We start from the raw sequence: 25945 nt of genomic DNA, 5'->3' as shown, positions 1-25945 counted from the left end.
TGAAAAGCAAGCTGCTAATCAGAAAACTCTGAGCTGGAATCCTGCTAAACGCTCCAGAAGCCCCAGGCCAGGGAACCTCCGGAGGACTAGGTAAAGGCAGAAGCCCCCAGCAGCTTTGCAGAAGCAGGTTGGACGGTGTTGGGGGGACTCTTTCTTTCTCCATCCTGGTTTTTCAGCCTTGACCCAAAGAGACGCAGCTCACCCTCCACCTGGACAGTGTTGATGAGAACACTTCCAGCCCACTTCCCTTTCCTCAGTGAATCCGAGCAGTCAGAGTCAGGAATTTATTGGGTGCCTTTCTCTAGAATGCTGGGTCACTGTCACTGTGGGGTTTTTAAAAATTAATTAATTAATTAATTAATTAATTAATTAATTTTTGGCTGTGTTGGGTCTTCGTTGCTGTGTGCAGGCTTTCTCTAGTTGCAGCAAGTGGGGCTACTCCTCGGTGCGGTGCGCGGGCTTCTCGTTGCAGTGACGGAGCACGGACTGTAAGTGCGCTGGCTTCAGTAGTTGTGGCGCGTGGGCTCAGTAGCTGTGGCTCGCGGGCTCTAGAGCACAGGCTCAGTAGATGTGGTGCATGGGCTTAGTTGCTCTGCGGCATGTGGGATCTTCCCGGATCATGGCTCAAACCCGTGTCCCTGCCTTGGCTGTGTGACCCAGTCCCTGGGTCACTGCATTTTAAAATGATGTTAGTTTCAGGACTTCCCTGGTGGCCCAGTGGTTAAGAATCTGCCTGCCAAGGCAGGGGACACGGGTTTGAGCCCTGGTCCAGGAAGATCCCACATGCTGCAGAGCAACTAAGCCCATGCACCACATCTACTGAGCCTGCGCTCTAGAGCCCGCGAGCCACAGCTACTGAGCCTGCGCGCCACAACTACTGAAGCCCGCACACTTACAGTCCGTGCTCTACAACAAGAGAAGCCACTGCAATAAGCCAGCGAACCACACCGAGGAGTCGCCCCCGCTTGCCGCAACTAGAGGAAGCCCGCACACAGCAACGAAGACCCAATGCAGCCAAAAGTAAATAAATAAAATAAATAAAAATTTTTAAAAAATGATGCTAGTTTCATCCAGGATGAATCAGACCTGCCAACCCACCACACAGGTGGACCTGAGTGTGGACTCTCAAGAGGTAGATTACCGCGGGACATAGGAAGCCCTACCTGGGCCTGGGCTTGACCTGCGCTTTTTGAACCAGTTTTTATCAACAAGTGCTGAACTGGGGAGTGCCAGTTTAGGAAGGACTAGCGGTCCCAGACTCCGAATACACAGATCTGAACTGTAAGGAGGAAGGGTGCTTTCCTCCCCTGCTCTGTCCCCACTGACTGGGGGCAGCAGCAGGTCAAGGCCGCCAGGGGTCAGTGCCATGCCCTTCATTGCCAGTTCAACCTTCAGCTGAACAGTTATCAGAGGACCCTCGTATTTAACTGTCTGACAGAGTGGATTGCCTTCACCAGAAGGTTAGGACTCAAGTGCCCCTGACAAAGGGTCCCACCTGGGCCACGCCCCTGGGCACAGTGAAGCCACAGCGCAGGGAGAGGAGCAGAGAGGAGGCAGGGCTCCCAGCCCCAGTGGGACCCTACAGAGCAGGAAGATGACGCTGGAGTCCAGCCATCCCTGGGGTGCTCTGGGCCCAGGCCTCTGGGGGGCTTTTTTGGGGCGGGAGAGACAGACCTAAGAATTGACACTACAGGCAAGGGCTCTATGAACTGGTGTTAAAGAGGGAATACTAAGACTCCTGAGCATACACTTTGAAGGGGAGCAGAATATGCCGCCCCAAAACCAAAATGTGGCCCTTTGGCCTGTGGGTTATTTTGAGGTGAAAACAATCAAGATGCAGCAAGCTTAGGAAAAGATTTTTACCTCTCCCTTAACTGCCTAAAAGAATTTAGATAGGGGTGCTGTACCAGAAAGAGAGCTATTACCGGAGATAACTTACAAAAAAAAATCGGAGAGACTTACCTGTATGGCAGGGCAAACATCTGATGCCAACCATTTGCTCTTCTCATCTTCCTGTGAATGGCCCTCCTCCCCTCTGGAGCCCCAGGCCCCTATCCCATTCCTTAGCTTAGGATGGTATAGAAGCCTCAATTGCCTGACTGCATTGGTGTCTCATATTTTTATGGGGGCTCCCGTATGTACGAAATTAAATTTGTTTTTCTCCTGTTATTCTGTTTTATGTCAATTTAATTTTTAGGCCAACCAAAGAACCTACAACTTTAAACTCTTTCATGGTTCATCCAAGTTGATGTAACAAAGAGGTCCGAAGATACACTGTCCTAGAAAGAACAATGATTTCTTCTGAGGTCAGTGATCCAGGGGTGGTGTGGAGGCTCTTCCACCCTCAACAGGTAGCTTTCTTTCCTGTTTCCAGGGCAGCTGGCCCAGGACCCTCCATCTCCCCAGCCAGTGGGAGGATGGAAAGGCAAGAGGGAGGGGAAGGCAGCATCCTTTCCAGGGCACGACTCAGAAGCTGGGCACATCATTTCCACTCACATTCCACTGGCCAGAACTAGCTACGTGACCACGTTGGCTGCAGGGGAGGCTGAGAAATGGGGCCTCTGCTTGGGTGGCCAGGCACCCAGGTAATCCTTTGGCATTTCTATTACAAAAAGGAAGAAGGGGTGAGCAGATACTGAGGAACATTTAACAGATTCTCCTTGGTGTCTAATAATAATTGCCCCATTAATTGAGATCCTTCTACTTGCTAGATGTTTACTTACATCATCTTTAGTGCAAGCCAGCAGTGGAGAGGGCACCGTCTCCAAGTTACAGATGCAGAAACCGAGGTTCAGAAGGTTAGGTAACTTGTCCAAATTCAACCAGCTAATGAGTGGTAGGTCTGGGATCTAAATCCAGGTTTGACTGGCTGTAGATTATAGGTGGCTGCCAGGACACAGTGAATACCACAGCATCCTGAGGCTGAGAGGTAGGGCTGACCCTCTCTCATACTGGCTTCTGGAAGCTAATCCTGACTGTGGTGGGTGGTGGAGAAGGGGACGGAAGAGATGGGGGAGAGGGGAGCACCTGGGACAAGCCCCCCACTTGGTTGCAGAGGCTTCTGAATACACAGTTTTATGAGCACAGTGAAAAAAGTTTGGGAATTCCTGTTCAAACCAAATGACTGATCCTTCCTTCCTTCCTTCCTTCCTTTGAAGGTTGGGTAACTTTCTGGCTAAAAAAATTATAAAATAAAATGTCTTCATAATAAAGGGATATTAAGAGGGAAAGACTGCAGGAGGAGGGAAGAATAGCCTTTTTACCGTTTCAGATCTCATAAAAGCTCTTTATTTCTAGCTTTGGAAAGTCCGGAAGGTCTTGCTTAGATAAAAGGTTGAATCCAGAGGTTTGTAAAATGAGGAGTGAGAGGCACATAGACAGGTTCCAGGCCTCCCATCCTGTTGGGCCACTTGCTGTTGTATATGGCTGTGATATTAGGATTTCCTGTAAAATTTCATTTGAGGAAATAATTCTGCTGCTAATGCTTGGAAACTTCTGAACTAGACCAAACTGAGTAATGTTATGGGTAATTTTTATTTATTTTGAAAAATTATTTAATTACTTTAAATAGGTAGTATATGCACATGGCTCGGTTAAAAAATAGGAATTGTGGCTGCTGTTTTGCTCTCTTGGATCACTCTCTCTGGGGGGAACCAGCTGCCATGTTGTGAAGACACTCAAGCAGCCCTCTGGAGGGGCCCACATGTAAAGAACTGAGGCCTCCTGCCCACAGCCACTGAGGGAGCTGCCTTGGAAGCTTTCAGTCCTAAGCCAATCTTTCAGATGTTTGGAGCCTGGGGTGATATCTTAACTGCACCCTAATGAAAGACCTGCCTCTAGACTGCTCAGCTAAACTGCTCACTAATTTCTGATCCTCAGAAAAGGTGGGAGATGATAATGCTTTATGCTACTAAGTTTTTGGGTAATTTGTTCCCCAGCAATTAGATGACTAATATAATCACCATTCCTAATCCCTTCTCCAACCATTGTAGGAACTCTTCTTCATAAGGAAACAGACTCTTGGAAGTTATGTAATTATTCTACGTCTGTTGTAGGCAGCATAATGGCCCCTTGCAAGGTGCCCACGTCCTAATCCACACAACCTATGAAAATGTTAGCTTATTTGGTAAAGGTGAATTAAGGTTCGATGGAATTGTGGGTGCTAACCCTTGACCTTAAAATAGGGAGATTATCCTGGATTATTCCAGGCAGGCACAGTATAACCACAAGGGTCCTTAAAAGGGAGGCAGGAGGGGTGAGTCAGAGGGAGATGTGACTATTGGAAGAACGTCAGAGTGCTGGCTTTAAGGATGGAGGAAAGGGGCCATGAGCCAAGGAATGTGGGCAGCCTTTAGAAGCTGTTTAAAAGGGAAGGAAATTGTCTTAGCCAGCTTAGACTGCTATAACAAAATAGTACAGACTGGCTGGCTGAGAGCAGAAATTTATTTCTCACAGTTCTGGAGGCTAAGAAGTCCAAGATTTGATGTCAGGTGAAGACCTGCTTCATGGATCACAGATGGCCATCTTCTTGCTGTGTCCTTACGTGGTGGAGGAGACAAGGGGTCTTTCTGAGGTCTCCTTCATAAGGGCACTAATCCCATTCGTGAGGGCTCCACCTTCATGACTTAATCACTTTCCAAAGGCCCCCACCTCCAAATACCAACACACTGGGGATTAGGTTTCAACTTATGAATTTGGGGGGACATATTCAGTCTATAGCAGAAATGGATTTTTCCCTCCATCCTTCAGAAAGGAACACAGTTACGACCAGTGAGAGCTGTGTCAGACTTCCAACCTACAGCATTTTAAGATAACAAATTTGTGTTGTTTTAAGCTGCTAAGGGTGTGGTAATTTGCAGCAATAAGAAATGAATACAAGGTCATATAGCCAGAAAGTGGCAGAGCACGGCCTTAGGTCTGGTCTGCTGGACCCGAGGCCCACACTTTCCCCCACCCCACCCTGGTTCCCAGAGAGTGGAGAGACTTTCTGCTGCAGAAGGAGCTCAAATCACTAATGACAGAGTCACCTGAGCAGGAAGTGTGGGTGCTGTGCTGCTGGTGGGGTAGGGCCGGGAGGCTAATCTGGCTGCTCTGGAGCCTGTGGTTAGAACACAGGTCAGATCTGTTAAATTAACTAAACAAGGAGGCCAGTAGACTGAGGTGGCCTGATGCCATGGTGCCTATGGAAGCAAACAAAATCTAAGCCTGTAAATGCCCCAGACTCACGAAATCCAAATGCTAAGGACAGCCAATCACAAACACCAACTTGGCTTTAAGCAATAGTCAATCAAATTTCCTTTCTTTGCTTCCACACTTTCTCTATTTGTCTGTCCTTCCCCTGGCTCCTACGGGCTGAGTACCTGTAACCACTTCCAGTTGGGTGCTGCCTGATTTGAGTTGATTTTTGCTCAAATAAACTCTTAAAATTTTTAATATGCCTCAGTTTATCCTTTAACAGATCCTAACAGCACTGCACTGTCTCCCCCAAAGTGGACAGTCACATCCTTTCCTTCCATGGAAAAGCATCCATCTTTTGGTCATTTGGTCCACGTATATTTTTTGAGTGCCTGTGATGTTCAAGCATCGAGCATGTTCTATAAGGATATAATGGTGACTGGGATAGACAGGGGAGTTTCCTGCCCATGTGGAGGTTGCCATCTAGGGGGAAAGAGAAAGATCTGTCTTCACAATAACCCTACCATGATCACCACCCCCATCTTGCAATCAAGGAGGCCACCGCTGTGCAGGTACAGGCCATGTCCAGGGCCATGGAGCTACTGAGTGAGGGGCAGCAGGGAAGGGATTGGACACCACGATCTAGTTCCTGAGCCAGACCCACGGTGTTTTCTGAGGACCGCACTTGTTTATTTGTGTTGTAGAATTTAGGCTGGTACCTGTTACAAATGGCCTGCAGTGAGAGCAGAGGAAAGGGAGCCCTGTGGTGAAGTACCGGAAACCAGGGAGGATCAGCACATTTAGTGCCTGGAAAAAAAGAATAAGGGATCAGGAAACGATAATCGTAGCCAGATGTCAGAGTCTTACATTACGTCTGCGTGGAAAACTAGGCTATAAAAGAACATTCAACGCCATGCAGAGACGTTCATGGGATGTTGTTAAATGGAGAAATTACGTTGCAAACAGTCTATCTTATGAGCCTCTCCCCCCTTTATGAGTAAAAAATGTATATATAGGGAGTAAAGGAAAAAAGCTGTGTAAATACACCTCAACCTGTTAACCACAGTGTTAAGTAGGTTATGGTATAGAGTTGCCAGATTTAGCAAATAAAAAATAAAGGACATCCAACCAAATTTGAATTTCAGATAAATGGCAAATAATTTTTTAGAACAAGCATGTCCCACTCAATTATTCGTTGTTCATCTGAAATCTGAAATCAATGGGATGTCCTATATTTTATCTGGCAACGCCATCTAGGTGATTTTTCTTTTTGTTTACCTGTGTTTTTTATGATAAATGCACAGTGCTTTTGAAATAAAAAGAGGAACCTACCGGAGTTCTGCTTTGTGTAAGAAAGAGGTGTGTACGGTGGATTCCGGGATTCCCCCCCCGGGCCAAGTAGGCTAAAGTAGAAAATAAACCTGGGCTTAACGTGGGCCCTGGCCGGGACGTGCATTCACGACGCGGGCTGAGCGATGCTGACCACCAGGTGGCGCTGCGGGACTAAGGGTCGTGATCGCCAGGGATCGCTGCGTCAGGGAGAGGGAAAGATCAACAGTACCTCCTTTGGGATCCAGGGGCCTTGGGGTGTCTCCAGGGCCAGGGGTGCAGGAAGAGCTGAATACAAATTTAGAACTCTATTTCCAAAGCACACCCCCGCGCCCTTTTCCTCTGCAAAGCCCCGGAACCGCTGTGACTGTGGATGAGTCCTTGGAGCTGAATCGAGGTAGCAGCCACCTGTGCCCTCCTGTGTGCCCAGGTCCCTTTCCTCCAACTAGTCCCCAAGCATCTCCCCATTGATTCAGTTCATATTCCTCCAGGGGCTGAAAGGGTCTCAGTCCCTGCCCTGGGACACTCAATCGTGGGCTGACTCCAGGAGACCCAGGGACACAGCTTCTGTCCTCAGGGAAGGGAAGGTCTAGCTCCCAGGGAGAGAGGAATGAAGGGTCTTGGGCATATGTGTGGAGATGCTCAGAAATTGTGAATTGCTGATGTAGCTGAGCTTGTGTCCATACCTTGCTTGGCCCGGCACGTGCTGAACAAAGGAGAAGTTCAGTAAATGTCTTTTAGCCAGTCAACAAATCCTCCAAGGCCCTGGCTGTGCCAGGCACTGGGCTAGGCTCTGGGCATGAAGTCCCTGTCCTCCGGGGGCTTATATTTTGGTAGGAGAGAGACAACAATAAGCAGGTAGAACGATACTATAATTTCATTTGGTATTAAGCTCTAGAAGAAAATAAAGCAAGATTATGGGCTTCTATCTAAGGCTGTTTTCTGCCTGGTCCAGGCTGGCCGTGATGCAGGGGCAGGGAGGAGAGGCCCTCCTCCCATTCACTGGGTGCAGCCAATCATGCTCGATTCCCTCCAGGAGGTGCTTGGGGTAAATATAATTCTGGGAGCCACCAGAGTGATGGGATCCACCTGGCTGGAAAGAGAAAGGTCCAAGAAGGAGGAATTCAAATCCCTGGGACCTCTTTGGGTAGAACAGGGCAGGGGAGAGCTCAGGGTCAGCCCAGCAGGGAAGGGAGTAGGCATAGAGAATGAGAGAGAGAGAGAGACTCAGAGGGCCTCTGTGTGGCTCGGGTAGGGGAATGTGATGGTTAATTGTGTGTGTCAGACGCTTGGCTGGGCCACCTTGCCCAGAAACTTGGTCAAATATTATTCCAGATGTTTCCAAGAAGGTATTTTTGGAATGGGCTTAACAGTCACATCAGCAAGTCTTTGAGTAAAGCAGATTGCTTTCCCTAATGTGGGTGGGCCTCATTCAATCAGTTGAAGGCCTTGAGAAAAAGACTGAGCTCCCTCGAGAAAGGGGGAATTTGTCAGCGGACTGCTTTTGGACTTGAACTGCAGCATCACCTCTTCCTTGGGTCTCTAGCCTGTTGGCTTACTCTGAAGATTTTGGACTTGCCAATGTCTACTATCATGTGAGCTAATTCTCTAAAATAAATCTCTCTCTCTATACACACACATCCTATTGATTCTGTTTCTCTGGAGAACCCTGACTAATACAGAGAGCCCCGCACCCTGGCTGAGGTTGGCAGACCTGAGAGTTCTCTGAGACTTTCGACATTTAACGAGCATCTGCTGTATGTTGAGCTCTCAGGCATTGGACACAGTGACTCTGCACATGGCTGCAGCTGAAAGTCCAGAATTGGATCGTGTGGGCCTGTCCCTGTCGTGGCTTTAGGTGGATATTTAGCCCAGAGGGAAGGCACTGGACCCGGGTTATGAGGTGAGAAAGCCCTTGATGGACAGCTTGCCCCAGAATTCCTCTTGATGGGAACAATGTCCAGAAAAATACCTTAGAGTCGCTTGGAGAAGTGAGACCCACGAGTGTGGGCACCACTCCCCTCCCTCCCTCCCTCCTCTCCCTCAGCACCTTTATCCAGCCCCTGCCCTGTCCAGCCTTGCACAGGCTGCTCTCTGGCTCACTCAGGAGAGGAAGAGGTTTCTACCTGCCGTCAGGGAGCTCCTCCGTGAGCGTAACATCCAGTGTGTTGCCACACACGTGCCGATAACTTAGGAAATCTAACTAAAAAATCGAGATGAAGAAATAAAAAAGAAAAGTCTCATTAATGCATTTTCCTCTTCCCACCCCCATTTTCAAACTAGATCTGCCCCAGGGCAAGGGAGATCCTACCTACAGTGCAAGGGAACAAGTTGATTTTTGCTTTTGAGCTTCAAGGTCTGGTTCTTGGTGGTTTAAAAGGGATCTCTGAGGGTGGCTACAGGGATTTAAGGTTTTTGTACTGACTTTTGAACCTCCCACTCACCCCCCAGGGATCTGGGACTCCACAGAACCAGTCCAAGTCTCGCATGCAAAGCCGTCAGCAGGATTAATTGCCAGATGAGTTTTCTCGTAAGCCTGAGGTCCAGCACAGAGCAGGCAGCCAGCAAACGCTTGTCAAGGGGTTCAAACAAGATCAATGCCCAAGGTCATAGAGTCTGATGGAGGGCGACACAGCTGGGGCCTAGGGTGGCCAGCAAAGGGACCTCAAAGCAGGGGGCTTGGAAGTAGGCCCTGAAGAGAGGGTAGAATTTGCATGGCTGGGAAGGGGTTTGGGGCCCACCAGCATTTCCCAGAATGCCTTCTGTTTTCTTTTCGAGAAGCGGTGAGAGCCTGAAGGAGTGATGGTTTTCTCGGCGCAGTTGTAGTATGAGTGGCCCTCACCACAAGGCACCAGCGCCAAGTCAGAAAGAAAGCGAGATGAACCGCTGCCTCTCCTCTCCCATGTTCTGTGAAAGTCTCATCCTGTAGTGGGTTGAATGGTGGCCCCCAAAGATATGTCCACTTTACAATTCTGGGGACTCCTAAATATGACCTTATTTGGAAAAAGGGTCTTTGCAGACATCGCTGAGGATCTTGAGATGAAGAGATCTGTGGGATCCTTATCTGGATGGACCCTAAATCCAATGACAAGCGTCCTTATCAGAGACACACAGAGGAGAGACACACAGAAGAGAAGGCTGTGTGCAGACAGAGGCAGAGATTGGGGTGATGCAGCCACGGGCCAGGGAACGTCTGGAGCTACCAGAAGCTGGAAGGTGCAGGAACAGAACTTCCCTTCGAGCTTCCGGAGGCAGCGTGGTCCTGCTGTCACCTTGATTTTGGACTTCTGGCTTTCTGGTGAGAGCATACATTTCTGTTGTTTTGAGCCACCAATTTTGTGGTAATTTGTTGCAGGAGCCCCAGGAAATGAATACAGACTCCAACCCACAGTTTCTGCTAATTCCGGAGGGTTTGTATTCCTAGGACTCTTCTTCCACATGTGCTTGTTGTGCCCCGTTTTGCCCCATTTTGTTCCATGTCCACCTGCAAGTGAGACTCAGTCCCCTCGTCTCATTCCATGTAGAGTGCACTTGCACCAGGAATTTCTTGTTTTTGGGAAACCACGTGTTATGGGGTTGGGGGAAGGAGAGTAGCAGAGGAGGGTTCCATTCTCCAGTGCGATCCTAGGAAAATAAAGTGATCTCCAACCTTTGCAAAGCAAATCATACATCTCTGGGGTGGCCAATCCTGAGAGGCAGAATCATGTATACGAGTGTGTGTGTGTGTGTGTGTGTGTGTGTGTGTGTGTGTGTGTGTGTGTGTGTGTGTGAGAGAGAGAGAGAGGGAAAGAGAGAGAGAGAATTTGTGTTTGCATGTGTGTCCCTGAGCTGTTCCCCTGTCCCCATCCTGGCTTCCAAGGGAGAAAGGAAAGGCACCCTCCCGGCCAGCCAGCCAGCCAGCCAGAGGAGCTTGTCACCTGGAATATGGGGTGCCGCCCAGAATCTGCTTCTGAGGACAAAGGAGAGCAGAATGAGAGGAGCCTGCCCAGGACGGAAGACTTGTCCTCGAGTGTTCTTCTGGGCGTGGCCAAGGTTTCCGGAGGAGCAGGGCAGGCTCTGGCCACACATGGCCGCCTTGACTCTTCACAGACCCACAGCACGGGCCTCTCCGCCGCGTGCCTGTCGTGCACCCCCCCCCCACTGAGGCCTCTCCAGGACGTCCTGTGAGGGCCACCACCCATCTGGTTACTCAAGCCAACCCTGGGAGTGTTCCTTGACACCCTCCTGCTCATTGTCCCCCAAAGCCGGCCCATCCCCAGAGCCTGCCCAGGTACATCCTGCCTGTCGCTCGAGTGTCACCTACGCGGTTCCCCCTCTGAGAACACTCTACTGGCGCCGTGTTCCTCCCGTTCGTGGCACTTGTGGTGGTTGCAGTTTGCCTGTGAGCTCCATGAGGGCAGGGACCACGGCTGCTTGTTCGTCAGGGTGTCCCTCGTGCCCCAAACAATGCCTGGTGCTCAAGAAATACTTGTCAACTAATTGAATAATTGAACAAACGAATGAACAAATACGATTTTGAGCCAAGTGGGTGATGGACAGTCCAGGGCTCCTGATCCAGCAGAACCTGAGGTCCACTTAGGAAAAGCCCCTGGAGTCCTAGATGAAAAGAAAGGGGAGAAACCCTGGTGTGGTAGGTGGACCCCCTCCCACCCAAGCTCAAGGCTGGGACCAGCCAGGGACCTCACAGGCCTGGAGCTTGGGGGGGTGGGGATCGCCATCCCAGGGCGTAGGGCCTGGGGAGACTCTCCTCTGTACCTGTATGGTATTTGCCAGGTGTGTTTTCCACTCATCAAACTCTTCCAATGGATGCTGGAATGTCTGTAAGTGGCGGAGGTTTTACCAGGTGCTGAATGGGGGTGAGGACGCTCAAGGGAGGTGGAATGCAGACCTTCCCTCTTTTCGGAGGACGCAAGAGGACAGTTAGTCTCATGTAATTTAGGAAGACGTTCTTATTTTTTATTTTTTTGGCCATGCGACACGTGGGATCTTAGTCCCCCCACCAGGGATCAAAACCCGTTCCCCCCTGCAGTGGAAGTGCGGAGTCTTAACCGCTGGACCACCAGGGAAGTCCCTAGGAAGCCTTTCTAAACTTCCTGTGTGGGTGGCAGACCTCTTGGGCCTGGCAGCAAACTATCACAACCTTCTCTGTCCACCCGGCATTCCCACCCAACCGCAACATTTTATTTTGAAATTGCCAACAGAAAAGTTGAGTACAGTGAACACACTTATACCGTCCCCTAGATTGTCCAACGGTTAACATTTTGCTATATTTGCTTTCTCTTTCTCCCTCTCTCTGTATATTTTACATACTTTTATTTTGCTGAACAATTTGAAAGTAAGTTGCTGACACCTTGACACTTCACTTCTAAATATCTCAGCATCTCTTAATCAGGATGTTCTCCAACAAAACCACAATACCATTATCATAACCATAACAGCATCTGCATTCAATAGACTTGTCCACCAAATGTCTTTTATAGCTGGATTTTTTTCCTATCCAGGATCCAGTAGAGGTTCACGTATGATATTTGGTTATGTTCCTTTAGTCTCTCTTAATCTAAAACAGTCTCTCACCTTTCTGCTGTTTTATTGCTGTTTGTTTGTTTTTGTGACATTGGTCTTTTTGAAGAGTCTCAGCCAGTAGTCTTGTAGGATATGCCACATGATAGATTAATCTGGTTGTTTACTCATGTTTAGATTCAGGTTTAATATTTTTGACAAGAATACTACCTAGGTGATAATCGTGTACTTCTCATTGCATCACTTTTGTGAGCAAATATTGTCAGGTTGTGCACCCTTGGTGATGCTGACTTTGATCACCAAGCCTCTCTCGACTTTGTAATTAGTAAGTAATTTGAGGGATCATCACATGGTTAGAGGATCAACTGAATATCCAGGTCACCCAGTAGTTTTAGCAATCGTTGATGAGACTTGCCCAAATCAAGTACCGCGATGGGGGTCACAAAAATGGTGGGTTTTCATTCTTTTACTAATTCCACATTTACTAGCTGGCATTTTTCTGTAAGAATCTCCCCACCCCCTTTCTTTCTTCTAAAAATCACTGTGGCTTCATGGATTTTAAAACTGTGTTATAACCTAATACTATTGTTATTCATTTTGATGTTCTCAATGTCCCACACTGAGAGGTGGGAGCCTCTAGGTCACAGCCTGAATCTCTTTGACACAATCACATTTATCTTGTGTACTTTTTTACTTTCTGGCACAACAAGATATTCCAGGCTCATGTTGTACATTTTCAGCCCCAGACCTAGAATTAACCATTTCTTCAAGCAGTCCTTGTTCCTGGTTACCTTAGTGGTGAATGATGTGTAGGAAACAAGAACTTAGTGTTGTATGTGCTCATTGCTATAGGGGTGTCATTGCTTCTGGGCCCGTCAGTGAAAAAACCAGGAAACATTTAAAAAAAATAACATGAGTTCAAGCTGATAGTTCCACCTCAAATTTAATCTCATATGGTTTTTCTTTAACTTCTTTTACTGTACTGTACTTATTACTAGTATCTTTTTTCTCTTACAATAAAATATGTATTTGCTTAATACTATATAATACATAAAAGTTTCAGAACTACAAGACCAGTACTACAACTAACAGTACACCTGCTAAGTAAAGTACAGTTGACCCTTGAACAACATGGAGGCTGGGGCACCCACTTTCTGTCCAGAATGGTGTATAACTTATTGCTAGTCTCTGTATCCCTGTTTCTGCATCTGCAGATTCAACCAACTGAAAGTCGTGTAGTCCTGCAGTACCTATTTAGTGAAAAAAATCCACATACAAGTGGGCCCACGCAGTTCAAATCCGTGTTGCTCAAGGGTCAACTGTATAAAAATGTTTTTGTTCTTAGAACAATTAGAGTACTTGAATCAATTCCTTCTGTGTGGTCATGTTATCAGTTTGATATATAATCAGTTTGTTTTGTTTCTGTTTGCACTTCATTGTAGGATTTGCTTTATCCCGTCTTTTTAAATTTAATTTAATTTTTCGCATACATAAAACATTTATATAGTTCAAAGTTAAAATGATATAAAAAGGTATACAAGACTCACTGCCATCCCCAGTCCTACATTGTCCCCTCCCACCTCCATAGTTAACCCTTTTCATTAGTTTCTGTTATACTTTCTGTATTTCCTTTCATGAAAATAACGCACACATGTTCCTATTTTGTCTTTTTCGTTACACAAAAGACAGTATAATATATATCCTCTTTTTCATATTATCCTGAACTTTGTTACCCATTTAAACAGACCTCTGGTGCTCACTTTCATTTCTTCCTGTTTTGCAACATTCTGCCTTAGGATGGAATCCATTCGGTGTTGGTTTTTGTTTTCCTGGTTTTTGATGCTGGATATTTGGGAGGATCAGATGTGATACCCTTGATGCAGGGCGTGGGAATACCTGCATCCTTCCGGGGCTGGCACAGCCTCCGGATTCTGAGAGTGATGAGAAGGCAGTAGGACGAAGGTGCAAATTAGGGCAAAGGTCACACTGCAGGCTGACCTCTCCTGTCCTGCCTCCAGCCCTCAGGCGTCTCTTGGGAGGTGGGTGACTTTGGGGGGGTTTGGGAGGACAGTCTCCGACACTGGGGGATAACGATGAGTTGCGAGGAGAGAAGCAGCTTCTGTGACAAACACTTGCCTTAGTCAAAGTGCACACACAAAAAAATTGAGGTAAAAGTCACATAACATAAAATTCAACACTTTAACCATTTCAAAGTGTACATTTAGTGGCTTTTAGAACATCCACAGTATATTGTAACCACATTTCCATCACCCCCAAAGGAAACCTCATACCCGTTAAGAAGTCACTCCCTGTTTCCCCTCCCCCGACGCATACGAGATCACTAATTTGCTTTCCATCTCTAGGGATTTGCCATTCTTGACATTTCAGATAAATGGAATCATAAAATAGGTGCCCTTTGTGTCTGGCTTCTTTCATTTAGCATGTTTTCAAGGTTCATCTGTGTCGCAGATGTGTCAGTGTTTCATTCCTTTTTATGACTAGTGTGTGAATGAAAAACATTGCCGGCCATATCAGTAAACAAGGGGCGTTGCAGCCACCAAGCCACTAAAGGCCTCCCCAGCTCCCCCCACACCCCCTACGGTGAGCGCTGAGGGGACTCAGGATGGAGACCAACGGGCTGCCCACTGCCAAGCCCTCAGCCCCTGCAGCCACCCCCAGCGGTGCACCCTGAGGGGGCTAAGGATGGGAAAGCACAGGATACTGGCCCCGGATGGCTAGGGTGCACAGCAAAGGAATGATTTCAGTGAGCCCAGACTCTTGCATCTTCCCATACATAGAAAAGTGCAAAAAAAAAAAAAAAAAAAAAAAAAAGGCGCTAAATTCCTTAACTTGAGATATCTGGTTTTCTTTAATTAACTTTTGAAGTTCTGACTACCTGGTTTTCGCTGCAAAAACTCCTATATACCCTGGCTCCTCCCCCACCTCTTCAGAGCAGTCCCTCAGAGCTATCTGAGATGCTGTGTCTGGGCTTAAGTCCTTAGTTTCGTCCACCAAATAAAACATAATTCTCAAATTTAGGCTGTGTATTTTTTTTCTTTTTTTCAGTTGACAAGTTAATTGTACAGATATGCTACAGCCCGCTAGCTATTTATCAGCTGATAGACGGTAGGCTGCTTCCACCTTTTGACCACTGTGAATGGTGTTGCTATGAACATTCTTATACAAGTCTTTGTTTGAACACCTATTTTCTATTCTTTTTTTTTTTTTTTAATAAATTTATTTATTTTTGGCTGAGTTGGGTCTTCATTGCTGCGCGCAGGCTTTCTCTAGTTGCGGCGAGTGGGGGCTGCTCTTGGTTGCGGTGCGCAGGTTTCTCATTGCGGTGGCTTCTCTTGTGGCAGAGCACTGGCTCTAGGTGCACGGGCTTCAGTAGTTGTGGCACATGGGCTCAGTCATTGTGGCTTGCGGGCTCTAGAGCACAGGCTCAGTTGTTGTGGCGCATGGGCTTAGTTGCTCTGTGGCCTGTGGGACCAGGGCTGTTCCCTGCATTGGCAGGTGGATTCTTAACCACTGCACCACCAGGGAAGTCCCCTATTTTCTATTCTTTTGGGTATATTCCAAAGAGTGGAATTGCTGGGCCGTATGCACCTACACCATTCTACATTCTCAGCAGCAATGAGGGTCAAAGAAATATGAGGGTTCCAATTTCTCCACATCCTCATCAACCCTTGTTATTTTCTGTTTTTGATTCTAGCCATCCTAGTGGGTGTGAAGTGGTCAAAGTATACACTTTTTGATGCAATCTTGAGATGTCACATTATATGCGCTAATGTTGCCCTTTGGTTTTGTAAGGCTACTTAAAGCTTCCATTTTCCTGTAAGTAAGATTAGTCTTTGTTTTCCTTACATTAAGTTGATGACCTCAGGGATTCACAGCCATAGGAGGAAAATCCTGGTATAGATTAAGCATGATGTTAGCTTAATGTTTGCAAGAAAAAAAGCAACAACAAAGAAACCAACTTTTTACAGCATATAGCCACACTCACAATGTGCTATGGGAGTACAGAAAAACAGAGGTGATATTATTAACTTGCGGGAAGGCTGTGAAATACTTACCGAGATAGGTGACCTTTAGGACTCTTTTAAAATCTACAGTGATGTGTGTGATCAAGGTAACCTGGCCCAGGCCTGCAGTATCCAGGCATCTTGATAAAACTACATGAATGGGGAGAGTAACCTTCTCACGATCAGCTCCCCCAGGGGAATTTTTCAGTCAGGCACCTTACTGTGTTGCCCAGAGCCTTAGCGACATGGAGGCCAGGCTCTGGGGCTGGGGGACCCCTGTGAGTCAGAGCCTGAGACCTGGGAGGGTTAGAATTACCACTTCCTTTAAACACACACACACACACACACACACACACACACACACACACACACACAGACACAAAACCACTCAGAGGAATGTCAGTTCCCACCATGGCCATGAATCAATCAGCTTCTTGCTCCATGACTTGGTCTCAGGTCCCGCACAAACTCCCGAAAACAACAAGGCACTGCCTAAGGAGTGTACATGGGGGAGGTCCAAGGTAGTTTTTCTATTTTAATTATGACTATTTCTCAGGGCTGGTAGCCAAGCAGATGTCAATAACTTTCATTCGATAATCTAGGTCTTAGCTCGTTATCCTCACGCCAACAAAAGTACCACTGAAGTTTGGAAGTGAAGAAATCGTACGTGGTGGGTCAGGAAAGGCTGGACAGATGAGGGGGCATTTGTGGGGGGCCTACTTTGTTTTGTTTTTTATTTTTATTTTTTAAAATTTATTTATTTTTGGCTGCCTTGGGTCTTCATTGTTGCGCACGGGCTTTCTCTAGTTGCGGTGAGCGGGGGCTACTCTTGGTTGCGGTGTGCGGGCTTCTTATTGCAGTGGCTTCTCTTGTTGTGGAGCACAGGCTCTAGGCGCATAGGCTTCAGTAGTTGTGGCTCCCGGGATCTAGAGCGCAGGCTCAGTAGTTGTGGCCCATGGGCTTAATTGCTCTGCGGCATGTGGGATCTTCCGGGACCAGGGCTCGAACCCGTGCCCCCTGCATTGGAAGGCAGATTCCCAACCACTGTGCCACCAGAGAAGTCCCGGGGGACCTACTTTAAAGGATGGGTGGGATTGGGATGGAAGAGGACAGGGGGAAGAAGGGCGGGGACAGAGGCAGGAAGGTTCAGGTGTGTCCCACGTACATGTACTGACGGCTGAGTCTGGAACCAAGGGTGAGTGTTCTGGAGTTGAATGGACTTCTGGGATAAAACCATAAATCAGAAATGTATCCAAAAGTGATTGTGGAAATTTTATTTTAAAAGTTTAGTGGCCAAATTTAAGAAGTTTGAGGTTATGGAACAGGCATAATTATTTCTTGGCATTGTTAACTGTGAGATTTCTTCCATAGTTACTCTACTGAATATTTGCCACACTTAAAAAGACAGTCACTTTCAACTAAGGTAGGAGCAGGATATTTTGAGGGCAGCTTGGTTACCCAGGAAAGTCACGTTTTACCCCTGGGGTCTAGATGTAGTTATTAAAAGCATCTACTCTTTCAGCCCAAAATGTCCCAGGTTAGCCAGTAAATTATATTGGCATTCTATTTATCATGGATTATTACTACTATTAAATTTTAAAAATTGTGGTAAAATACATATAACATAAAGTTTACTATTTTAACCATTTTAAGTGTACAATTCAATGGCATTAGATTCAATGGCATACTCATTGTTGTGTAACCATCACTATCATCCACCTCCAGAAATTTTTTAATCTTGCAAACTGAAACTCTGTACTCATTAAACATTTACTCCCCATTCCTCCTTTCCTGCCAGCCCTGGGCAACCCCCATTCTACTTTCTGTCTCTAGGAATTGACTACACTAGGTACCACATATAACTGTAATCACCCAGTATTTGTCTTTTTGTGACTGGCTTGTTTCACTCAGTATATTTTCGTTTGCTTTTTTCTATTTTTTTGGCTGTGCTGCTGGTCTTGTGGGATCTTAGTTCCCCAACCAGGGATCAAACCCATGCCCACTGCAGTGGAAGCTCGGAGTCCTAACCACTGGACCACCAGGGAATTCCCAACATAATATTTTCAAGATTCATCCATGTTATAGTGTGTGTCTGAGTTTCCTTCCTTTTAAAGGCTGAATAATAAATATTTCATTGTCTGTATATACACTACGTTTTGTTTATCCATTCATTCGTATGTAGATGGATGTTCAAGTTGCTTCCATCATTTGGCTCTTGTGAATAATGCTGCTATAAACATGGGTGTTCAAATGTCTGTTGTGTCTCTGCTTTCAGTTCTTTTCAATTCCAGAAGTGGAATTGCTGGATCGTATGGTAGTTCTATGTTTAATTCTTTGAGGAACTACTGTACTGTTTCCAATAGTGGCTGCACCATTTTACCAGCAGTGCGCAGCTGTTCCAATTTCTCCAGATCCTCACCAACACTTGTTATTTTCTGTTTGTTTTTGTTTTTAAATAATAGTCATCATAATAGGTGTGAAATGGTATCTCAATGCAAATGAAATTGATTGCATTTTCCTAATGATGAGTGCTGTTGAGAATCTTTTCATGTGCTTTTTGGCCATTTGTATGTCTTCTTTGGAGAAATGTCTATTCAATTCTTTTACCCATTCATATTCCGGTTTCAGGTTTTATTTTAGAATTTATGAAATTCCAGCATCATCCATATTCATGAGTCTTTACACATGTTTGCATATAATCTCCAAATTTCAAAGTTAAGGCCAAGGGATGGATGGTAGCTGTCTTTTACCCATTTTAAAATCAGGTTGTTTATTTTTTATTTTTATTTTTTGAGTTTTAGGAGTTTTTTATATATTCTGGGTATTAATCCCTTATTTTATATGTCATGGATTTTGCTTTATATGATTTTGCAACATTTTTTCCTTGTAAAATTTTGAGATATAAAGAATCCCCAAATTGGGCTTTTACTTGAATGACTCATAGTCTAAATGTATAATTGAATTGTATAATAAAATTTAGAATGCCATCTTAAAGGTTATTTTGTTTAATGTTACAAATGCAAGTACACTAAACAATTTTACAAAGATTAGAATTGTGGTAAAATCTAATCTCTATTATTTTGCTTAATATTCTCATTTAAATCTTTTTAAAAAAAAAATATTTATTTATTTATTTATTTATTTATTTATTTATGGCTGTGTTGGTTCTTCGTTGCTGTGCGCTGCTTTCTCTAGTTGCGGTGAGTGGGGGCTACTCTTCATTGCGGTGCGCAGGCTTCTCATTGCGGTGGCTTCTCTTTTTGCAGAGCATGGGCTCTAGATGTGCAGGCTTCAGTAGTTGTGGCACATGGGCTCAGTAGTTGTGGCTTGCGAGCTCTAGAACGCAAGCGGGGGCTACTCTTTGTTGCAGTGCGTGTGCTTCTCATTGTGGTGGCTTCTCTTGTTGTGGAGCATGGGGTCTAGGTGCACGGGCTTCAGTAGTTGTGGCACACGGGCTTAGTTGCTCTGCGTCATGTGGGATTGTCCCACACCAGGGATTGAACCTGTGTCCCCTGCTTTGGCAGGCAGATTCTTAACCACTGTGCCACTAGGGAAGTCCCCTGCCATTGTTTTCTAATCATTGCATTTGTTCTTTGTTTCCTTTTAAAATCTAAAACACTCTCTTTCTACCTTCTCTGGCTTTATTTGAGCATTTTAAATGATTCCATTTTCTCTCCTCTCTTAGCATAGCAATTATACTTCTTTTAGTGGTTGCCTTACAGTTTGCAATAGCCATTTACAACTAACCTAAGTCCACTTTCAATTAGCACTATAAAACTTCCATGGTAGTGCAGTTGCTTATAATGGAGGTTTCCCAATTCTTCCCTCCTGTCCCTTATAACATTTCTGTTAATCATTTTACTTATCCATAAGCTATAACCAACCAGTACATTGCTGTTATTGTTACTTTGAACAATTATCTATTAGATCAATTAGATTCAGAAAAATAAAAATTTTATTTTACTTTCATTTATTCCTTCTCTAACATTCTTCCTTTCTTTAAGTCTGAGTCTGTAGTTTCTGAGCTATATCATTTTCCTTCTCTCTGAAGAACTCCTTTTAACATTTCTTGCAAGGCAGTCTACTGGCAATGAATTCCTTCAGTTTTTGTCTGCCTGAGGAAGTCTTTGTTTCTCCTTCACTTTTGAAGGCTAATTTCACTGCATACAGAATTCTAGGTTGGTGGGTTTTTTCCTTCTGGAAACTTCATATTTATTCTGCTTGTTCTCTGATTTTCCTGGATCTGTAGTTTGGTGTCTATCATTGATTCCAGAAAATTCACAGTCATTATTATTTTAAAGATTTGTCTGCTGCTCTCTTTCTTCTCTTTCTGATATTTCCATTATGCATGTGGTATACCTTTTGCAATTGTCCTTTTGTTCTTGGATATTGTCTCATTTTCTTCATTCTCTTTTCTGTTTGCATTTCAGTTTCGATTGCTAGTATTTCCTTTTGATTCTTTCTTAAGGTTTTCATCTCTTTGCCTTCATTAGCCATCTGTTTTACATGTATCTGCTCTTTCTGTCAGAGCTCTTAACATATTATTCATAGTTATTTTAAATTCCCTATCTGATATTCCAAAATCTTTGTCATTTCTGAGTCTGGTTCTGATGCTTGCTTTGTCTCTTCAGACACAGTATTTTGTTGCTTTTTAACATGTAATTTTTTGTTGAAGGTTGGTTATGGTGTGTGTGATAATAGAATCTGAGCTAATCAGGCTTTTAGTGTGAGGTTTTATGTTAATCTGACTATGATCTAGGCTGTGTTTAATGTTTGCTGCAGCCATAGGTGCCAGAGACTTCAGTTTCCTAATTTTATTTATTTTTTTCTCTCTGTTGTTTTTAGGTTCCCTAAGAACTCTATCTTTAATAAAGTCTGTGCCTTGCAGCTCTCTCAGTTGTGATTTACTTTTATTATCCTGGAATTGTTGATATGGTGATAATGTAGTGGGTTTAATAATATTGCCCGCAAATTCATGTTCACTTGCAACCTCAAAATGTGACCTTATTTGGAAATAGGGTCTTTGCAGATGTAATTAGTTACATTAACAAGGTCGTACTGGATTAATGTGGACCCTAAATCCAAAGACCGCTGTTCTTATAAGAGGAGAGGACACATAGGGATACACACAGACACACAGAAAGAAGCCATGTGATGACAGAGGCAGAAATTGGAGAGATGCAGACACAAGCCAAGGAATACCAAGGATTGCTGGCAACCACCAGAAACTAGGGAGAGGCAAGGAAGGATGTTCCCTAGAGCCTTCAGAGAGAGCATGGCCCTGCCAACACCTTGATTTTGGACTTCTAGCCTCCAGAACTGTGAGAAATTAAATTTCTATTGTGTAAGCCACTCAGTTCATGGTACTTTGTTATGGCAGCCCTAGGAAACTAATACAGTAAGGTACTGGGGGAGAGGAAATATTCTATAATCTTATGATTAAATCTCAGTGGACCTGAGATCCTGAGCTTGACCTTCAGAAGCTTTTCTTGGCTTTTCTTCTTCTCCCATTATGTGAGACTAGAAGACGGCAGGGGGCTGGAGCTGTCTCATTGCCCTTCCCCCAGGGCAGATAAGACTCTGGTAAAGCAGTTTCCCTTGATGGAGGGCCTTTGATAAGGAGAACAGAACGCTCTGGGCTTTCAAAATGGTTACATTCCCCTGAGTGTATTTTAAAATGGTTACTTTTCTCCTCTCCTTCCCTGAAGCACAGGGATTATTTCCCTACTTTCCCAGAGGGAACCTGGTGGGGCTCCTGGAGGTAAACTCCAGGAAAGTGTGGGGTCTCCCTAAGACTGGAACCCCAGCAGTTTTTAACCGTCAAGCTGGTCCACACTCAGCCTCCAGCAATTCATCAAATCATTTGCATTCCTGCTAGTTGCTGGCTTCAGTGGCGGCTTCTGCTCCTGGTAAGTTGTGATTCTCCGTGTTGCCCTGTCTCTCCAGATTTCAGGGTGGTGGTTTACCCTGTGACCTCAGTTCTCTTATGAATCTAAGAAAAGTTGTTGATTTTCAGTGTGTTCAGTTATTTTTCATGTGAGGATGGAAGTATCAACTTCCAAGTCTTTACATGTAAGAGCTATCTTATGGTGGCTTTTTGTTATTTAGAATTGTACATAGTTTTGTATTGAGATTCCGCTTCCCTCCTAATTCTTCTTTTTTCCTTTTTAAAGGCGTTTCCCCCCTCTGCTGAAGACTATAGGGAAACAGACATGGAGTAACAAAAATAAAAAACATGGGAAAGTTAGAAAGGTCCAGAATCTTATAAAATCTCTCAGAGCAATGACTTTCTGGTCTGTGATTCTTAATTTCCTTCTAGAAATTTCTTGAAACCTAAATTATCTCTCCTGCATCTGACCTTGGTGGATGAAGATCACAGCTCTTACCCCATTGCCAAGCATTTCTTACCTTGTCCTCAAAAATTGTTTCTTGTGTGTTTCCTTGTCTTGCTGTTACTTTGTAGACACTTTGAGGTTCAAAGCTCAGTCTTCTCTGTCCTTGATAGATGCTTGCTGTCTAGTGCAAAGCCAGGCTGTGATTAGGAATCTGGGAAAGTGGACCCTTAGTTGAACTGGATTCTTTCCCCCAGTTGGTCTGGTGTAGAATGAATCACATATATTGCTGAATGACCACTTACTAGCACATACACCCAGGCATGCAACCATGTGTCTATCCTGTGAGCCTGGCTCTATAAGGACAGATGACCCTTAGGAAGAGTCTTTTTGAATCTAACAACTAGAAATTTGCCCAAACCATCAAAGATGTTCATTATAGAAAACTTGGGAAATACAGCTAAGGATAAAGAGGAAATAAAGATGGTCCATAATCCCATGGTCATTATTTTGGTACAATTCCTCTGGCTTTTTTACAACACATTGCTAATAATCAGCAGGAAGGAAGATGAGTTCCCTAGGAATCAACAAAAATCAAGGATTACCATTGCTGTGATTGTCATATATGTATACAAGAAGGGACAACACAGAGGTTTAGGAATGAGGCTGGGCAAGAACATCAATTTTTCAGTCATGTGTTTAAGTTCAAATCCCTGTTCTGTCACTTACCTTGGGTAAAGTTGCTTCTCTGTGTCAGTTTAAATGATCAATGTACCTAGAACACTAACACAGTGCTAAGAACAACGTGTTCAGTAAGTGAAGCAGTTGGAGGGAAAGAAGGGTGAGGGTGAGGAGATGGAAGTGGAGACCACGCGGAAAGTTGTGCTCACCATTGTGCTTCTAGTAGAAGATTTCCTGCTGTTTTACATGTGATTTATGACAGATAAACACATATTTCAGCTTGTCTTCACAGAAGAATGCTGGCTAATAAATAAAGAAGGAATGATAGAATTAGATAATCACCATTTTGCCAAGACCTCTGTAATAACTGATTCAATCAATATCATCAATTGATGCTACCATTGGGTGAAGTGTTGTGGGGTACAGGCTATTTGCACAGTATCAAAGTGTCACTTCACAGATTATATATTATTGGATTGGCCAAAAAGTTCATTCGGGGTTTTCGTAACATCTTAATGGAAAACCGAACGAACTTTTTGACCAACCCAATAATTACAGTGGAGAGCTCTGTCAGACGAGACCTTATTAAAGGATCAAAATTAGATTCATAAATAATGGGACAAACTAACATTATGTGCTTCCTGATGTGATATGTTAGGAAGGACACAACATCACCTAAGCAGTATTCTTGCCAAAAATAGTTAATCTGAATTACATCATGAGGAAGCAATTAGGAAAATAGATATTGGGGAATAGTGCATAAGACTCTTAAAAAAATATCAATGTCATGAAAGACAAAAAAGGTCGGGGGACAGCTCTAGATGAAAATATATATTAAACAATCAAATACAATGTGTGAACCTTGATTGGATGTAAGATAATAATTAAGAAAAACATTTTGGAAATAATTGCGGAAATTTGAATAAGGACTGTCTATTAGATAATATTATTGTGTCTATGTTAAATTTCTTGAATGTGATGATGGTATTGTGGTTGCATAAGAGAGTACCCTTCTTTTAAAAGATGCAGGTGAAATATTTAGGGGTGAAAGTGACCTTATGTTTGCAACTTACTTTCAAGTGGTTCAGCAAAAAGTTGTGAATATACACAAATATGTGTGTGTATGTGTATATATATATATATATACAATTTTACATATATATATAATTGTTAAAGGGCAAATGTGTATTTATTTAATTGTCTTTCAACTTTTCTGCAAGTTTGATTTTTAAAAAAATAAAAATTTGGGTACAAAACGCAGCTTTCAGATGAATGCTAAAACAAGACCTCCCACTGGCCTAGACTTTGGGACTCCCTTGTTAGGAGAATTAGAGAGCCTCTGGCTTAAAGACACTGGCATAATCTATTCTGGCTGCATTTTACTGTATGCCTCCGTTATGGACATCTGGTCTACCTAGGAGAAGTATAATCATTCTCTACACTTGCACTGTATTTGGTTTTGCTTTACAGTTCTAAGAAAATTTCCATTGAGCTGACCTTTAATAGGCCTGTGAGTAGTGATACTACTAATATGCTACTAAATTTAGATACTGGGACTATCTTGAACAGGCCCAAGAGAAAGCACAGTGGAAAAGAGCCTGTGTTTAGGTTGTGGGGATTTTACAGTTTCATAGGGAGAACAAGGAGTCTGTGTGAAAACCACTTTCTTTTCTAAGAACATCTGATCCATTGTCACACATGCTCATGACAAGGACTCAGACCTGTTACCACATCAGGGAAACACAGAAAATAGGAAGTTAAGATCTTTTTACTGGGTGATCCCTAAAGAAATAACAGGTAATCATTAGACAAATTACAGTGTAGTGTGGTTTGTATTGTTTTATGTAATCTCAATAGTGGACTGGGAATTCGTTTTTTCTTTGCCACTCAAAGCAGATGGAGATTATTATTGCACAGAAAAGATGATTGAGTTGGGATGCCAGCTCTGGGGGACAGAGGATATTACCGTCACATAGTAAATGGATGAGAATACTGGGGGAATTTCAAAAGATGAATTTGTCACTAACGGCAATTACATCAGGGGATGGCCCATAAGTTTCTTTTCACCTGTCAATTGCAGTTGTTTAATGTGGACTGCCCAGAGGACTATGTTAAGAAGGATTCCTGGTTCAGGGAATTGATTAGATTGATTCATTAGTAATTGATTAGAGATGTCTCTGTTTTGATTTTTTGAAAGAGTATAATGGCATGCATATTCCTTTGCCATCTTTGAATTCCCATCACAAACTAAACTGGATGCTTGTAAAACATAAAGCCTTCAAAAAAGCATTTATTAAAGTAATGATTATAACAATAACTAATATTTATTAAGCACTTACAATGGGCCAGACAGTGATCTAAGTGCTTTGTATGTATTAACTCATTTAATCCTTACAGCAATTTGGTGAGCGAAGTACTTTATTATCATCCCCATGTTAAAAACAAGGAAATGATTCATCTTTGTCAGGGCTTTGCTCACCTTCTCAGTCCATACTGAGGATTTTCTGGTCACTGGATTTCAAATTTCAACACTGCCCCTGTCCCTGTCGCTCGCAATCCCTCTTTCCTGCCTTAATTTTCTCCTTGGTACTTGTCACCACCTGACATTCGATGTATGTGAGTTATTTGTTTACTGCCTGTCTCTTCCCACTAGAATGCAAGCTCCTGAGGGCAGGGATTTTTGTTTATTTTGTTTACTGCTATATTTCTAGAAACTTTGCTAGGCCACTGGCACTTATTTGGTGCTCAGTAAATACTTGTAGGATGAGAGAATGAGGCTTAGAGGAGCTAAGCACTTTACCAAAGGTCAGACAGCTGCTTAGTGGTGAAAGGTGGGTGTGGGAGAGATTTCATGGTTGTCTTTCTGTCGGGAAGTTGGAAAGG

Source organism: Balaenoptera acutorostrata, chromosome 8 (genome assembly GCF_949987535.1).
Source record: "Balaenoptera acutorostrata chromosome 8, mBalAcu1.1, whole genome shotgun sequence".
In the NCBI taxonomy this organism is placed as follows: Eukaryota; Metazoa; Chordata; class Mammalia; order Artiodactyla; family Balaenopteridae; genus Balaenoptera; species Balaenoptera acutorostrata.
This window is presented reverse-complemented; position numbering follows the sequence as displayed.